The 17,724-nt window shown below is 38.5% G+C and overlaps 1 protein-coding gene and 1 long non-coding RNA gene across 2 annotated transcripts in view; one reads left to right on the top strand and one right to left on the bottom strand.

The window, feature by feature from the left end:
* The window catches only part of LOC308195179 (melanopsin-like), an 80,276-nt gene that overhangs the window by 9,815 nt on the left and 52,737 nt on the right, over positions 1 to 17,724 (top strand). Inside the window, exons 4-7 of the mRNA XM_080592171.1 lie at positions 3,284 to 3,407; positions 4,625 to 4,761; positions 8,490 to 8,699; positions 8,824 to 13,118. The gene's annotated coding sequence lies outside the window, so the exon portion shown is untranslated. The remainder of the gene's footprint in view (positions 1 to 3,283; positions 3,408 to 4,624; positions 4,762 to 8,489; positions 8,700 to 8,823; positions 13,119 to 17,724) is intronic.
* On the bottom strand, positions 184 to 5,759 carry LOC308195183. The gene is made up of 3 exons (XR_013951315.1): positions 4,961 to 5,759; positions 3,783 to 3,847; positions 184 to 2,630 (listed from the first exon to the last, which is right to left on the bottom strand). It is a non-coding gene; the product is annotated as an uncharacterized lncRNA (long non-coding RNA).

Genomic DNA, 17,724 nt, shown 5'->3' with positions numbered 1-17,724 from the left:
CACACCCCAAATGCATCATTTCCTTGGATAACAAGCAAGCTCTTTGGGACTTTTTTTTTTTTTTTTAAACTATTGCAGTAAATTGGGTACTGGAGTTTTTCAGCTTGTGTTCATGGGCAAGAAATACTTTGAAATGCTCTTTGGGGTGAAAAATAAGTAGGCATCTGAATGGTCAGACAATGAGGATTTGAGCAAGATGTATTTATTTATTTATTTTTAATTAAAAAATAAAAGGCATGGAGCAAGCCAAGAAATGTCTTGGCTATATTAGATTATCTCTAACTAGCACAAAGCCCTTCAGATCTGATCTAAGTATAAAACAACATATTAAATAGCTGCAATTACATTAAAACAGAGGAGCCAGAAATAAAAACAACCAAAAAGAAAGAAAATACAACTTCCAGGCCTTTTTCATAAAGAACTAAGTGATTTAAGAGGTGATTGTAGTTGTAACCAGCGAAGAAGGGGAAAGAATATTCTAGCAAACCCTGTGCATGAGTAATGTACATTAGTAGTCAGAGCTCTGTGAAATTACTGGTCCTTATCTTATCTCTTATTTTTTTCCCTCCTTTCTCCAGTTCATTTGTACTTTGACCTTAACAAAGTCTGTTCAACTTTGCTGTGCTTTGCTTTTCTGTTTGTGTGTGACCTAAATGCAGTGGTGTTGGAGAAAGGCTTGCTGGTGTTAAAGGAATAGGTATGACTTGTGCCTCACAGATCTGTTTTGGAGTTTCATTCATTTTTTTGTAAGTCAGTGGCTGTCAGTGCTCTTTGCATATGCAGAGAGCTGCACTAACCAAAGCACTCACCCCTGTGATAAGGAGGTGCCAGATCCTTGTAGCTTGCACCATCAGTCACTTGCTGCAGGTCAACCCATTTCCATGCAATAAATCTATTCCAGCGGTGTTAGCAGCTGAGCTTTTAGTCACCACCATTTTTTACAGCTGAGAGACAATTTTATCAAAAAACAAAATAAACAATAACAACAAAAAATGTTTTAATCAGGGCTGGTATAATCTGAGTTCTGAGCCAAATTTCTAGGTTAACCTTAATGGTGGCACTTCCTTGCATTTGAGCTTGCCTTGAATTTGCAGCGCAGCTTTATGCTTTAATGTTCCTTTCCTCCAGTGTGTCAATGGAATTGGGGTAGTTTTGAGTACATCCCAAAGACGGAAGTTAAAACAGGTTTAACTAAAGCCATATTTTACTAGCTTTTAATTGTTCATTAAATATTTAAAGCTGCCTAAGGCACCATGGCAATTCCTTCAGTTGCAGAGAAGCAGCTGGGAATTCCTCTTTCCATTTCATTAGCAGAAAACTGAACTGGTATTTGTGGTTCTCAAAAACTTTGCTTTTGGCGAAGATGTAAATGGATCTAATAGGAAACAAACTTATCTCAAATATTTGCAAGGTTTTGAGCCACTATGAAGTTTATTTTAGAGTGTGGAGTACAGACTCATGTTGAGGGTTCTGGTTCTGAACCCTTTTAAAGGGGAAATAGAAGGAATTTTCTGGGAATTGTTTTTAACACCCGGCAGCTTGTTCCTACCTTGGCTGGATTACGTGGTAAAGAATGCATGGTAAGAATACCAGTAATTTAGCTTTTGCTTTTAATGTGAGGTGATTAATGAGTTAAATCTGTACCTTCCCTCCAAAAGTTTTCTATGTTTAGTTGGTATAAAGCACAAGCACTTCTTTGCACTAGGATCATGCCTCAAATGAATTACAAGGTAGTAAAAAAGCCCTTTTTTTACTTTACCTGTAAGAAATCGAGGAGAAAAGCTCTGCAGCCTGTGGCAGAACTACACTGTAAGATTTATAAATATTGCTTTACAGAAGCACTTGTTACTCAGGTGAGCACAGCTTTTTACAGGATCAGAGGCAGGTTTATTCTTCTGAAGAAAAAAAAATCTTCTCTGCTACCTGCTACTCACTGCACATGTGAACAATGAAATAAATTCCTGTGCTTCCTAAAATCAGAACAGATTTGTGCCTGTACATTTAAAATAATGAAGTTGGTAATGCATCGAACAGATTTAACCTTCGCTTCCTCTGGTTGTGATTTCTTGCAGATTAAGCTCTCCATTTATGTTGCCCTTTCACCCTGTAACAGCTGTTGACAGAATGAAAAAATTGATGGACTGCTAGTTGCATGCAGTTGGCCTGGGACTGTGTATCACTATTTGTTGCATGAGGGCTTTTCATCTAAGTGATATTTTGCTTCTGTATATCTTCTGGAAGCCTTAGGACTGTGAAAACAAACTGGTTGAGGTTTTGGTCTGTAAGTGAGGATCTAATCTGGGTGGAGAGACATCATTTCAGATCAGTCATCACCTCATCGCTGTCCATGGCAGAGGTGTTTTCTTAGGAGAATCTGCTGCCCTGCCACTGAGAAGGTTGCATTTTAGCCCTTTGCCCTTTGGTGATGGAGAAACCTCTGTTTTTCTTGTGGCTGGCTGCAGCCTACACTGGTGAGCCCTGCGGAAAGCTCTGCAGACATGTGTTTGGGTATTTCGTAGAATCACCAAGTCAGTTCTCTGTGCATGTGATACATGGATATGAAGACATTTACTGAATGACCTCTTTTCTTCCTTTGTCAGCACCGAGCCTTTCCAGTCTGTTTGAAAGCCCTAGATAAATGCAGAGGAAGCCACATGGATTAAAACTAAATCCAAGATTTAGCTCAGCAGATGTCCCTTTCAGAGCATTCACAGGGTGTTATAGGATCAGCGCAGTACAGCCCACGTCTTTCCTCATCATCCCCTAAGCACTGAAGGACCATTCCCCTGGCTACTGAATTGCTGTCAGCCCTCTTTGCTGGTTACTGCTCCACCTTGCATCCCAATGTTAGTAGTTAGGCAGAAGGTTTGAACTAAGATGCAGCATTATTTTGTGCTTCTGCCCAGCTGCAAGCCTGGGTGGTGAGACATTGCTGCGCGTGTCAGGAGGAACATTTGCAGCAGAAGGGTCCTCGACTGCTCAAGCCAGAAGTTTTGCTGTCTCTATAGAAATAGTCATCTCCACTTCCTTGGAAATTATCTCACCCAGCCACCCTTGCCTGTTTGTTTTATGAATTAGAGCATTTTTCTTTTACTACTAAATGTTCATTTGCTCAAGTCATTAAGTATAAAATATAGGAGATGAATAATACTACCTTTTATAATTTTCAGTTCCCTAATGAGGAATACTGTGTCTGTACTCAGAAACCTGGAAATGCAGCAGTGACAGTTGGCCTTTTATGTTTGTATGTAACAGAGCTCAGCATTTTTTTCTTCTCTTTTAGCAAATGGTAAATTCAGCCAGAGAAATTCAGCTTCAGACTGATTTAATGTTTGGCAAATTCAACCAAAATTTACAAGAGGTTTTGCTCAAAGAAGAAAGTATGATGTCAGAATTGAAAATACCAGGTATTTCGTTTTGGCAAAGTTCTCACATTTAAAATCTTCATAGTGAATTACTGCATACTGAATTACTAGTGAATTAATTTTTTAAGAAGTGTACAGAAAGGGTCATGAATGCATCTGGAAGATTATCCACGCATAGCTGTCCCTCCAACATCACTGGAGCTTTAGTTAGAGGCAAAGTTTAATGATCAATCAGATCTAATGTGAGCTGTGCAGCTTAAAGAAGCAATCAACAGACATTTGCCATTTGGAGGCTTGGGGTTTAATTGGTAAATTTATTTCTGTGCCCCTGGCAGCAGAGAGCTTTTGTGCAAAGAAGACACAATTCAGCATGGAGACACAGACTGGAACTCCGTGGCATGTCAGCTGATGCCTTACCCATATCCGTCTGTGGTCTCTCTGCTTTATTTCCCATTACATTCTGCAGAAACTCCCACGTGGAACTGGAAAAAAAACATATCACGTCAGGGCCAGTCAGCTGCTTTTCATATTTCAATTAATTTTTTGTTTCCCTCTTACTTCTAAAAGGAAGTAAGAATTAAGAATTTAATATTTGTGTAAAAGTTTCAGAGGATAAGAGAGCTTTGTTCATTGTTTTATGCATGTGGTCAAACTTTTGATGAAAATTGGAGACACTGTCTGGATAGTTAAATCATAGGGTTTCATCCACGTATAGACCTTTGCATTTGTATCACATTACAATTGTTCATGTGAAGAAATCAGATGTGTTTTATGAGTAAGAGAATAATATCTGATTCACATAAGTAGGCCAATGTAATTAAATGTTAAACCTCATAATGTAACACAGTTTGTGCTGTTTCCCTGATTGGGTCCACATCAGTTTCAGCAGGGATATCATTGCACAAATGCATAACTTAACACAAAGAACACAAACATTTAAAGAGCAACCTTCTTAAAAAAACATTAATCTGCTTCATTTCCTGGGCAAGTACTGAACGATCTCTCTAGGAAGCCCCGGGGTCATCCTGAGCAGACGCAGGGTTGGGGCAGGGAGGACATGCCCCCAGTCTGCAGATACACACGTTGAGGCTGAGGGAAGGGAAATCCTGCTCTTCAACCTTTTGAAATGTGATATTTCCCAAAAAATCTCTCAGAGTTGTCTTTTGTGATTCAGCAAAATGAATCATTCAATACCATAAACCAACATGGATCGTGACAAACAGGGTTTAAAAATGCTGTTTGTTTCATTTCTTTTCCAGATCATTGCTGTGGGAGAAGTTTTCTGTTCCTGGAAACATGCAGGGGTGATCTGGCAAAGTAAGCAAGACAAACGAATCAGTCCATAAGGCTTAATTTTGCCACCACGCAATAGAGCTGTAGGTGCCTCATGAAGCATGTAAGTAAATGGTTCATCCCACCCAAAAGCCAGGTTTCCCCTTCTAAAGCAATCCACATAATCCCAGTAGTGACTTTCCACCAGCAACCGTTTTAATCATGGTAGAAGCCAGTACAGGTGTCTCCAAGCATAAATGCACTAGGGAAATGCTTGAGTCTGTTTTCAGAGACCAGGTTCAGAGACCAGAGACCAGACTTACCTAATCCTGCAGCTAGCCAACATCTAAGGTCCACTGTGTCCCAAAGGTACAGTTACGTTGAAGGAGGTTAGGTGCAGTGTATGTACAATAATATATAAGAAAATCTCATTGAAAATACTAGTTGAGGAATGAGCTTGTTTAGCTGAAACACTGGATGTCTTTGATTAATGGTTAATTCTGAGAAAGAATTAACTCCAAGAAATTGAGGCAGTTCTTGGAACTGATTACAGGGACAGGAAGTAGAAGTGATGAATCTGTCCCTGTGGACCAGAAACTAATTGAACTCAAAAGCCAGGAAAGCTTTGAGTGTAGAAGTCAGCAGAAAATTAACAGAAGTCAGTAGAAAATAGCTACGGAGTTATGAGCAAGGAAATTGTCCATTTATGCTTTTGTGCTTAAGGAGAAAGGGATTCTGTATGTTCTGCTTCTCAAAGACCATGGCAAAATAAATAGCTCTTAATCTCCTATTTGGATTTCTTTCTGTTCTGCTTTCTCCCTGAATTAAGCAGTAGTTTGAAGTGTTTAAACAGAAGCTGTTTAAACAGAAGCTACTCAGCTATTCTTTGTCTTACTTTTTCCATAGCTGGTATGAATTAAAGTAGGTAGGTAAAAGGGCCTCCTCTAGTCTTTGCCCCCATTTAATAGTCATGGCTTCTGAGATTGCAGATAAGCTCTTGCACAAGTGCATTTTGATCACGTAGTATGCCTGTTCCTCAGTGAGCTGGCTGTGCTGTGCATGAGCAACACACAGCATGCAGTACTTCTGTCTGGCTGAGGCTGAGGGGGACTTCTGATGCATGCTGCCCTGCCCCATGGTGCAACCACTTGGCCTCCCAGCCTTTCCTCCATGCCCTCGTTTGGGTCGGTGTGGTGTTCAAACCTGTGGGCATGCTGTTTTAAGGGTACATACTTGCAGTTATTTAAAGTTCTGTGCACAAAAATAACAGGCAAGCTTGTGTCTGGCAGATAGTTGCATTCCTGATTTGCCCATAGGAAGCAAAATACAAAGCACGGTGGGTATACCTGGAGGCTGTTTCAAAATCTAGCCGTGAATATCTCCATCTTATGCTTGTCTGCAGTTGTTGAGGCTTAAATGTATGAAGGCAGTGTCTTTTGTTTAGAGGCTTAAAGTGCAGCAGAAGGGAGCTGGTATTTGTCTGATATCAAACCAGGTGCAAAACAGCAGAACTAATTGTAAATCAGCAAATACCAAACACGATTAAAAAGATAATCAGATGGGGAAAACTCTCCACCCTGTGGTGGAGACAACCTAAATAGTCCAGGCTGAGATAGCTTTTCCTTTCCCACATGCTGTTGCAATGGATATTAGGAAGAATTGGATATTAGGAAGAATTGTATATTAGGAAGAATTTCTTCAGGGAAAGGTTGGTTAAGCATTGGAACAGGCTGCACAGGGAAGTGGTGGAATCCCCATCCCTGGAGGTATTTGAGAGAGATGTGAATCTGTAGTCTCAAAGATGTGGCAGTAAGGGATGTGGTTTAGTGATGGGACCTGGTAGGTCAGGTTGATGGTTGGTTGAAGGTCTTTTCCAAACTAAGTGACTCTATGATTCAGTCTGTTTCCATTCTGGTGATCTTCCATCTGTGGATAAAGGCAGAGAAGTGTGCCTTAAGACTCCCAACTTGCAGCTCTGGATAACGGAGGACCTGTTTTCACGGGTACCAGAGAGCACAAAGTATGTGTGGTACCTGGAATGATGATCTGGGTCAAAACACGATTTCCAAGCACATCTCATTTGATGTTCTCTCTCTGATAACCAGACACAGCGGTAATTATGAACGTGCAGAGCAAAACTGCAGTATTCTCTCTTTATATTACCTCTCTATAAGCAGAAGGGGAAAAATACTATATTTTCTGCTAATGTTCTCATTTCAGCTTTGGGGAGATAAGTGCCTCAGATATATTTGTATAGACAAGATGAGTAATTGGCTAGAGATATTTCCTCATAGCAGTACAGTTTCCAAAGTGACATAGCTGGAGGAAAGTGACATAGCTGGAGGAAAGTGACATAGCTGGAGGAAGTCACTTTGGGGTAAAACGATCTTAAGTAACCCTAATTATATTACTGTTTCACATCAGTACAACTTCAGTGCTTAGAGCTTTAATTCATATGAAGACGAGAGCTTGCCCCATTAGGATGCCTGGATTTGTTTTCTTTTCTCCTCAGTATAACAGGAAATAATGTGAAATACATCCAACTTTCACAGAGTTGAGCCTTCAAGGTCAGAATAAGTACTTTTATTCCCTTGTTCAAGTAAGAATGCCTTCTGTCTTGCTGTTGTTTCCCTTGCATAAATTTGAAATGGTTGAGATTCCTTTTTGGCAAGTTGTTCCTAAGAGGTTTCTGGTTTTCATTGCTTAATCCTCCACCATAATGTTGTGAAAATGTTTATTTCGGCCCTTCCTCCTCCTCCCAATTTTCTTATCATGAGATTCAGATAACACAACCATCTTTAAATAAATAAATAGTAATACTTTCAGATAGCCATCACCCCTCAAATTTTTGTTCCTCTCATTTTTCTTTTTTTTTTTTCCTCCATAAAATGTAGAATTGTAAGGAGTGAAAATCAGAAAATCTTCCCTTTTTGACAGCTGTGGTCATGCAGCTGATGCATTCAGCAAATATTGACTGTGAGAATGCTAAATGGGCTACATGTATTTTGCTGTTAAATGTATAGCTCTATTTTTTTTGTGTGATTCTTAAGTACAGAAAGTGGCAAACTGAAGTGGTGTTTGCACAGAAGCTCACTGACTGCTTTTGCTGCTTGAGCTGGGAGTCTTATCATTAAGACTATTAATGATATTCACCACTTAGAGGGTTAGCCAAGGGCAACACGGCACTTCATCAGAAATATTTCTAGTAAGATTTGGGTGGGATTGATGTCTGAGAAACCTTTGTTAAACAGGAAGAAAAAAAATGCACCATGTGAAAATACTAAGATCTGCAGAGTTATAGACATTCGTATTTTTGTCATTGTCAACTGGGGGAAGGAAAAATACTTGAAAGTTGATGTAAAACATTTGATTCACTCATACATATTTTGGACCATTACACCCACTCTCATAAAATTGTAGGAAAACATAAATTGCTTGGACTGCAACTATTTTGATGTCTTACTCAAAATATTTGCTGTAATCTTAAGGCTTTCGCAACATCTTTATCTGTAAGTGTGTTTTTCTTAGCTAAAATAGATCTTTCCAAGAGCGTTAAGTACCTGTGTAAATTGTCTTTTGTCTCCACGGTGGCTTCTTTGCTGTTTTGATAACTGAGATAATTTTTTACCTGAAATTTCTTGTGGAGTTCTAACCTATTTGGAAATGTCTTACTGGATGGCACAAGGTTTGACACACAACACTGTTTTATGCTAAGCATCAATACGTGAATATGCAACAGCCCATGAGTAGTAGAGGTTCCCCTAATCTCGCCCTACACTAAATAATCACTGCACTTCTGCAGGGGACTGAAACTGAGACAAGTTAACATATCTTCCTGGTTTTTTTTTTTAGGTGCTCATTTTTTTTCTGGAAACCATGATGAAACCACTCACTAGTTCAGACAATGCACCCTTTTGTTTCTACTGATTCAGACAGCATCAGGAAGAGAGGGAAGCAGGTTGCAACATGGGGCTTGGAAGAGATGACTGTCTTGGTAGGGTGGGGCTGAACATCAGACCTGGGTTGCACCAGACGGGTTGCATGCCTGAGGACAAAACAGAGGTATTTGTCCAACCCTAAATATTATTCTATCAGTCCAACAACTTGCCTGCAGGCAGCTTTCTCACTTCTTTACCCATCTCCTGACCTGCCTGAATGAGTGACTGGGGGAGTTTTGCTTATGCAGGTAACCTCTGGAGTCTGGGAGAAGACACCCAAGCCATCCCAATCACTGCATCTCCTGACATGAGACAATACCGTATCATTTCCTTCTGTGATGTGTGTGAAGAGCATAAAGTCTCTTTAAGTGGTAAACATGATCTGCTTCTCACCACGCAACGCATAACCCAAACAAATGGATTTCCTGTCTTCACGCAATAGGAAAACATTGTAGAATATGTTCAGCATGCTGCATCTGTCTCTTCTTCCATACTGAAATTCTTCCTACAGAGTGCTTTCTTCTTCAAGATTGCCACTTAGAGTAAAATGTCACTAAACTTATTAAATGCCTGTTTTCTTTTAGTCAAGCTCTGTCATTGTACAGGCTTTCAGTACTATACTTTTGTTTTTTCTACTAAAGAAACAGTAAAATCATTGAAGATTTTTTTTCTGATTTTTTTTTACTATAGTATTGAAAGAAATGCAAGTAGCTTTGTGTGTTCTTGAGAGTTGATATAATATTTTATAAACTTTTGAGAGCTGTTGAGCTAAATTAACTGATATTAAAATTGTATGTTTAAATGAACAATCAGCTTCTTTAAATAAGGAAGCTGTTGATGACAATATTGATGACTCTGACCATGAGTGAGGACAATTCTGGCCACAAAAGGAAATGCAAGGAGTCCACAGGCAAAAATCCATTTACAGAGGTAAGGATTCCTCTTTTCTGAGTTGTCTGGGGAGACTTCTATCCCCAGTAGAAGCTGAACAGTGGCACCTCTCTTTCCAATCTGAGATGAATCAGTCATCTTCTGATAGAAATCAAGGCATAAAAACTTTTCGCTGTACTGTGAAGAAGAAGGGCTTCAAGGACACTGCGTGAGACCCAGTGAAGTGTCCTGCTGTGAAAGTACAATAGGAATTTATCTGGGAGTGGCTATATTTACACTTTAGTGTTTGAAAGCAAGGAAGAATTCTCACCTACAAAGGTATATGTATAGATTTAGTTACTCAGTGGCTCAGGAATAACGTCTATGTGCATTCTTCAGAGAACAAAAAAAAAAAAAGAGAAAAAAGTTGGCATACATCCTCTAAGTTTAGCACTGTTTATATTTTCTCACAAGTTTTATTTTACATAGGTCTTTCTATGCTTATGTAGAGAATTGAACCAAAAAGCAATCAAAGACAATGTAAACATAATCTCTGTTAGCACATTGAGATGCTGGAAAGATTTGCCCTTTTTATGACTTTGGTTGCAAACACTGTAGCCGACCCCTAATGCTGCAGATGACATGTTTGTTCCATTGCTGAAGCTATCTTTGACCTCATTTCTTCACATTATCCACCAACTAGGAGCTAATCAATAGGAACTATTCGCAGTTATTTGTAGACCAATGAAAACTGCAGATGATGCAAAAATGGATGCTATATGTGCAAGAATGCAATGGTAATGGTACGATTGCTTAGCATTGCTGCTACAGATTATGGTGTTGAAGATATAGTCACTGTCTTGAGATCATCTGGTCCAACCCCTTTCCCCCAGGCCAAGTGAAAACCCCAAATATTTTATGGACTTGTGCTATACCCTATGAAAAGTTTCGATACCCAAGTTCATTATGCGAATTTAGGACTTACTCCAGGAAGGTGTTACATGATTTCCTTAGGACTTGATGAGAGTTCTCAGCAGTAAGCAAAGGACTTCTGCAACCTATGTGGCAGTAACTTGAAAACAACCTGGCTTGGTCTGTTCATGATTTAGTTAGGCTTAGAACCACTCACTCCTAAGTGGCACCCCTGCAGCGGCCAAATGGTGATGTTCATTTTTTATATACTGAGTAGAAAAGACAAATCGTAGATAACAAAACTGCTGTCATTATGATCCATAGCATTTTTCTTTTCTGTTCTTTTCTCTCTTTTTTTTTTTTTTCCCTGTAGGGAACAGTCTTTCTCCAAGCGGTCTTTTCTTTAAATCTGGGGACTGTCTTCCTAGTCACATGATGGGGGGAATATTTAGCAAGTCCCCAGTCACCCTTGGATTCTGAAATAGTGAAGGCAGAAGCTTGGAAAAAAAGTTTCATGCTCTCATGGATGACATATATGAGGAAATGTAATTCTCAGTTCATAAGTACTATATACAGTCAACTAACTAATGAAAGCTGATAAAAGTGCTGTTGTAAGTAGATTTGCCTGAACATGTATTTTACCTAATTCTTACAGAGTCAAGGAAAAATTCACACCCTCATTACAGAAGAGTAATAGATAAAGACTTGTCAGATGCGCTTATCTAGTGTCAGGTGTTCAGAGTAAGGCTTCCTCCTTCAGACTACTTTCTGACGTTTTTCATCTGGCATTTACTATGCTTATAGCACAAAAGTTTTGCTGCTCTCCTACTCTGGGAGCCCATGGGGATAGGTAGGGCTTTACGCAACATGCTGAAAATGTGATGTCCTGTGCAGAGCAGGATCTGAGGCCCTACTTGTGCTGGTGGAGTGTGTCCTTTCAAGGCAGGTTCTTAAGTAACTACCAAGCACTGCATTGTGCTCATCCAATTCTCAAGGACATATCTGCCACAAGACATGATCCTCCTCATGTGACCTCAACTCATACACTTTGGGTTTTCACTAGTTTGACAAGTTTGATAAAGGTGATTTCCCAGTACTGAGGCAATGCAGGTAAATACAGCTGTTAGACTTTGTGCTGGGATAGGACAGAGTAGTAGTGAAGAAGCTTCAAGAAATATAAAATTTGTGTGAGGGTCACTTTCCAGGAACAGACAGAAGTGGGACCATGACCAACAGACCCACCTGGAGTGGGGAACCTGAAATGCTGCGGACTTCAGCCACTTCTATGTAAAAGACAGAGGAACACCTAAAATGTAAGATGCTGTAAGTTGGTTTGAGATTGGTATTTCCCCCTTGAATGCTTATGCTCTGGAAGAACGTTACATTGCTCACTGAAAGCCATCCTGTCACTTGGCTAAAACCTGGGTTTTAGGTCTCCAAAAACCTAGGCTTTAGGACTCCAAAACAGGGTACATGATTTTACAGATTATCCAGCTATTAGTCGCTGCCATGGTATTGACTAAATTAAGTAAAAAATGTGAGAGGAGACCCCAATCAACTTTTAATTGGCTGAAAATTTGTTCTGTCAGGAATAAGCTTTTCTATAGCTCCTCTTAATAAGTCCCGGTGCATGTCCTTTGAAACAATTAGTGGTGGTTATTGTTAAGAGGAGGATACCGCACTGGATGAACCAAAGCTCTGACCACGACCTGTACAGCTTCAGTATGAATGAGGAATGGTTTCAGAAGAGCAGCAATAAATATAAATTATATTATATAACATTATTAATACCTTAAAAGTAGGCCAGGGTTAACGTAATGTCATTGTTCTACTTCTGAAGAATATTTGTAAGTCACAGAGGAAGAGTGTACAACAGATTGTCAGAATAACAGATTAACAGAGTAAATTTAAGAAATAGTGGATAAAACTACACTGTATAATTGAGATCACGGTAAAAATCGAGTGTTATGGGAACACTTATTCGGGAAAGCTAATGCCAAGTGTTCTTTGGAACACATGCATGACAACTGGAACAAAAAATAAGAATAGAAATAAAATTTTCCAGACATCAGTGACTGTCTGTAGTAGAAAAGATATATGCATATCTTTTTCAGGGCTTAAGCTTAACAAATTCTTTCCCTTCTTGCTAATGTTAGAATCATGTTTGTCTGAAACGAATGTTTCTAGTTTTATATTCATGGAAGTGCATCTTGAGCTCAAATGCGTCATGCTTAAGTGCTTTGCTGAATCTAGATGTAAATGAAAAACCCGATAGAGTAAACTATAAATAACTTCCTTTAAAAATAAACTTCATTTGGAAACTCATGCTTGAGTGAATGATCCAGTTTTCCGTAAACATCCACTCAAATTTCCAAGTTGCTCGGAAAATGAAATAATTATTTCAAAGCAACAAAACATTGTGGTTTAAATACTCCACGTCTGGCATAGTGTAGTCACTAGTTATTTGTCTGCACTAATTAACTTAGTGTTTCATGCTTAATTTCAGCTTCTAAACCAACTCACTGCACTGAAGATGTTTCGGCTGTCAGCTCTATGGAGGTCGAGCTCTTTGGGAAGTGTGAGCGCACTTGCAAAAGGTGACACTGGGGATGGATTTGCAAATGACACTTCTCTCTCTCTCTCTTTTTTTTTTTTTTTTTTTAATAAAAAGACCAGGATGTTCATAGGAAAGCAGGGCTTTTAGGCATGCAGGAAATGCCCCGTGGCTGGTACAATTGATCACGCCATTTTGGATGATCAGGTAAACTCATTTATAACATTGTTTTTATAATCCTGTTTTTTATAATCCTGTCTTTTATAATCCTGTTTTTCCATACATACTCTTTGGGGTTCCCAGACAAAATATCCTGACTGCCTGCAATCTTTAGAATATCAACCAATACGTTTTATAAATAACACACAAAATGACCAGGCAATGAAACGATTAATTGATTTTTATAATGAAGCATGAAATCAGATAGTCTTTGAGATGGAGTGGAGTGAAGCTGGTGTCTGATCTGATTAAGATCAATGTAATTTTATGCTTGTTAGAGCTCAGCAGCTGCTGGTTAAAAGACATTAGTTTAGCTGTCAGAGAAAACCATTGACAGGTTTTACTTGGTAATAGTCCATCAGCAGCTAAGTCTTTAAGGGTTTTTGGTGCAGTACAGACACAGCCTGTTTATAACATGGGAAAAATGGGACTGCAAAAAACCTTCACTGGGCACTTTCTGTTCACAGAAATAAGTTCATTACTGAGATGGAATGGGGAATTCATCGCATCCCTATGGGCAAACACATCAGAGTACTTTATAAAAACAGGGAAATACTGGGGAAAAGCAAACTGAACATTAATGTGTAAAAGAACATTAGGTATCAATAGACTCTTGAATTTTTTAGGTTATAAATCCTTTTGAAGCATAACAAGGCCAAAGGAATTCAAGATGCTCGACTGCTTTTTCTCTAGGGTGCAGTCTTGTTTTGTTTTCACCATGGTGCTTTCCATGAAGACGGAGACCTGGGAAAGATGAGTTTCAGGTGGCAAAGCAGCTTCTTTACCTGATGGGAACTGTTTTGCATCCACCTGGTGCCCACATGGACTTGTGTTTGCACAATCAGGATGTAATTGTGAAATTAAGATTTCTTAAATTTATAGAGTGATACGCAAAAATCTCATCTACAGGAAGCTGCAGTTGTATCACTGAGGAGTAGCCTGGATAGGAAAACTTTCTTTTCCTTGAAGCATGAGCCAAAAGTGTTAATAGGGGAATTCCTAGCAGAACAATAATTACACTCACCTGATGCACTCTATATAAATCTCTCTGAAAGGGCTATTGTGAGAGCTAAAGAGGATTTGGAATTGCCCTGCACAAAAACAGTCTGGTATTTGAATGCTGAGCTTTGCTGATTTGAAAAGCTCATATTTAAAGGTGTTGTTTTGTTTTGCTTTCCCCAGGAATCAAAGTCCTGAAAAATCAAGAATTTACAAGCATAGAAACATGTTCAATCTCAACAGGATATGCAAATATGTCAAAATTCATACATTGAATATGATTTGAATTACTGAAATATCCCAAAGCACCTTGTAACTTCAGTATTTATCCAGATTTTCCCATTTTGAGCATCCTGGAGGGGTGGGCAAGGGGAAAAGTGTTCTTTTTTCTTTAAAGAAAAAAATTATAGGTGTTCTTCCTTTACCAAAATAACTTTCCTGTGAATCACCTGCTTATGTGACTCCCACACACCAAGCGGTTCAGCCAGAGATAAATTTATAATATTCTCCCTGGACGAGAATGGAAGCCAATACATTCCTCTGAGGCAAAGGGAGTGGTCATATCTTTTGTTGTTGTTTTTGTTAACTGCCAGAAAGTAAAACATGAGTCAGTTCAGAAAAATGAAATATACTGATTTCTACACGAGCCACTTTAAAATGAAACATAGTTTCTCTTAAAATATTCTGAATTATAACATTTTTTTCAGTAAAATGTGTTTCCCTGGAAAAAAAGCAGAGAATGGATTCCTATTTGAAGTAACCACAATAAAGAGCTCTTGAGTAGTTCTATGTAACATATTGAAGGTGTATTTAGTCCTTTACAGAGCTTTTCTTTTTAACAAAACTTACATATTATTAATAATATTATTAATAAGATATGATATTATTAATAATAATGTTAGCAATATTCAATATTATTAATATTGTTGATAATATTGAATGTTAATATATTTCTACAATATCACACTGATTTTTTTTTTCCATTGTATTACTGACTTTCTAAGTTATAGCTAAGAAGCAGTGTTTTTTAATTTTTTGCTAGGTTAGGAAATGGAAAAACCAACAATACATTAAGTATAGAAAATGTGAGTGAATAAGTTTTGGAAGACAGCTTAAGATACTTCTTAAGCAGGGAAGATTGAGGAAAAAAATATTAGCACAGTCAAATATGTCTGCAAAAATTAAGCAATGTAAATAATTTCTAGCATGTTAATACACTTTATATATAAAAAACATATAGTGAGTCTACCCACGGGCTTTTAACATCGGGCTGGAGGAGATTTTGCTATTGATGGACAAGAACATGCCATTAACACTCCAATGTGACCATAGTTTCTTGGCTGCAGCAGTCTGTTTGCTTAGCTAGAATTCCTGGCATCTGGTTTGGCCTTTTGAAGGGCAGACGAGGTGATGTGTAATGTGTCAATTCTTTTGTGAAAAGTCCCTCCCAGGTAGTAGCACTATTTTAAATGGAATAACGTGGCAGACACCTTGCAATGGGAGAAGCAAGTGGTGTCTCCATAACTCATTCCCTCTTCCCTTTTCACAAGTTAAGTAAATTTCAACAATTGATTGTCAGGTGAAGCCACCACAGTTCCATTATGTTTAGATAAGTCATGCTACTTCATTATCCCATTTTGAGCTATGGGTGAGTGCAAAGTAGTAGGTGAATATAATACCATTTTATGAATGTAATATTATTTCATGCTTGACCTTACAAACAGAACAGCATTAGCTTTGTTAACAGACTTCCTTTGTTCTATAAACCATGCAAGAATCCAGAGGTTTTAAAGTGTTGTGCAAATCTGTGTTAGTTAATATATATCATGTTTCAAGAAATGGGGGGGGGGGGGGGGGGGGTTAATACACTGTTAATACCCTAAAGACATAACAATTTTTTTTAATATTAATATTAAAAGTACATATATGGATGCTTCTTTTTTTTTTTTTTTTTGCTCTTTACCAAAATGAGTTTGAGTCTTAAAAATGATACAAGATAAATCTATGCAGTAAGGTCATAGCCGGGAAATAATGGTTTCTTTTTGTGAATCTTTTGCTTTTCATAAAATGTGAAGGGCATGCACTGGTTAACATTCTTGCATTCAGGAATTCTGCCCTTATACTTCTCTTTAATATAACTACCAATACCTCTTTCTCCAATCCAGTGAAAGTTTAGCAGTGCTTTTTTAAACATCTGTTATCCAAGGAATTGATTTGTCAGTAAAAATACACAGTAAAAAAAAAAATGTAGTTTTCAGAACTAACTCTAAACCCTAGACTAAGTTTGCTAAGGAACCTGCTTCTGATAACTTAAGTCAAATATTTTTGGCAGACATATTTGTAGCAGCATGTGTGTTAAGTGTGTGGAGTTACCACTTGTAAGCAAAAAATACTTTATAGTCATCAAAGTAAATTTTGAAAACTGAAAAACTATTCTGTATTTTCAGATTTGTGATTTAGTACTTTGCTCTTTTCACAAACCAGTTTTTCCACCACAGGGAAAAATCAAAAAGATGTCTTCTTCAACTCCTCTTGCCTTTGTTTCTTCATTTAAAATCTGCATAAGATTCATTTTGCCCACAGTCTTTTCATGAGATGCATGACGTCACTAGGAAATACCATGTCCAGAGGCATTCCTATGCTATCAACCTGTGTTTATTTTTCCTCTGTAGCTGTGACCTCTTCAATTAGGTGGATGTAGAACCGTTGTGAGATCAGATGAAAGAGTTAAGAAACCCTGTGGAGAAAGCAGGAAGTTCTCCAGGTGCCACAGAGGCAGTGGTGGTCAGAGGTGTGGAAATGCTTGTGCAGGGAAGGGGTTGTAGATACCATTATATGTGCCAAATCTGTCAAGACTAATGATTAGTATTAGCAATAAGTTATGTGGTTATCATCAGAGGGTGGTGAAATAGTGACAGCAAGTTTAACAGGATGTTTATGTAGTTAATCCTTTGATTGATGTGTATAGTTTGTAAAGTGTTATGATGTTCCTGGAAATGTAAAGCCTTCAACAAGGCCACTAACATGAAATAGTAAGTTGGTCCAAGGGTAAAATTGCAGTTGTGTTATTTTTCATGGTGCCATGCTGTGTACCTGGAACATGCAACCTATGTTCCTGTTAGACAAAAACAGGATCAGGGAGGTCTGAAGTGAAAGAAACAAAAAGCACGGAGAAAACAGAGCTGCAGCTTCACCTCAGGCAATGCAGGCCAGAGGCAGTTGGGGTGGAGATGCCTGTTACACTGAAACTTCAGCTTTGAAAGACAGTGCCTGGGAGTGAAATGGGTCTGGGGACTGCTGTCTGGGCTCTGAGGGTGAACAGTGAGGGTGAACAGAGATGCAAGTTAGCTCTGGCAGGAATGACAAGATGCTGGATATGGCATGTGAGTCACCAGCCTGGTTTCCCTGGCCAAGATATGCTTTGGAGAAATCCCTGGTCAAGCTAGAAGACCAGACTGACATTAGGTTTACCCTAAGCGGTGTCATGTCTGTGTTTTTCTTTGTTTCATGCTCTCTAATCCCAAGTTTAAACCTTGACTTTATTGAATAAACTTGGTGGTTTTCCTTTTATTCTTTTCTCCAGCATTCAAAGTCA

This window comes from Anser brachyrhynchus (assembly GCF_964034855.1).
Source record: "Anser brachyrhynchus genome assembly, chromosome: 4".
NCBI classification, from domain to species: domain Eukaryota; kingdom Metazoa; phylum Chordata; class Aves; order Anseriformes; family Anatidae; genus Anser; species Anser brachyrhynchus.
This window is presented reverse-complemented; position numbering and strand designations above follow the sequence as displayed.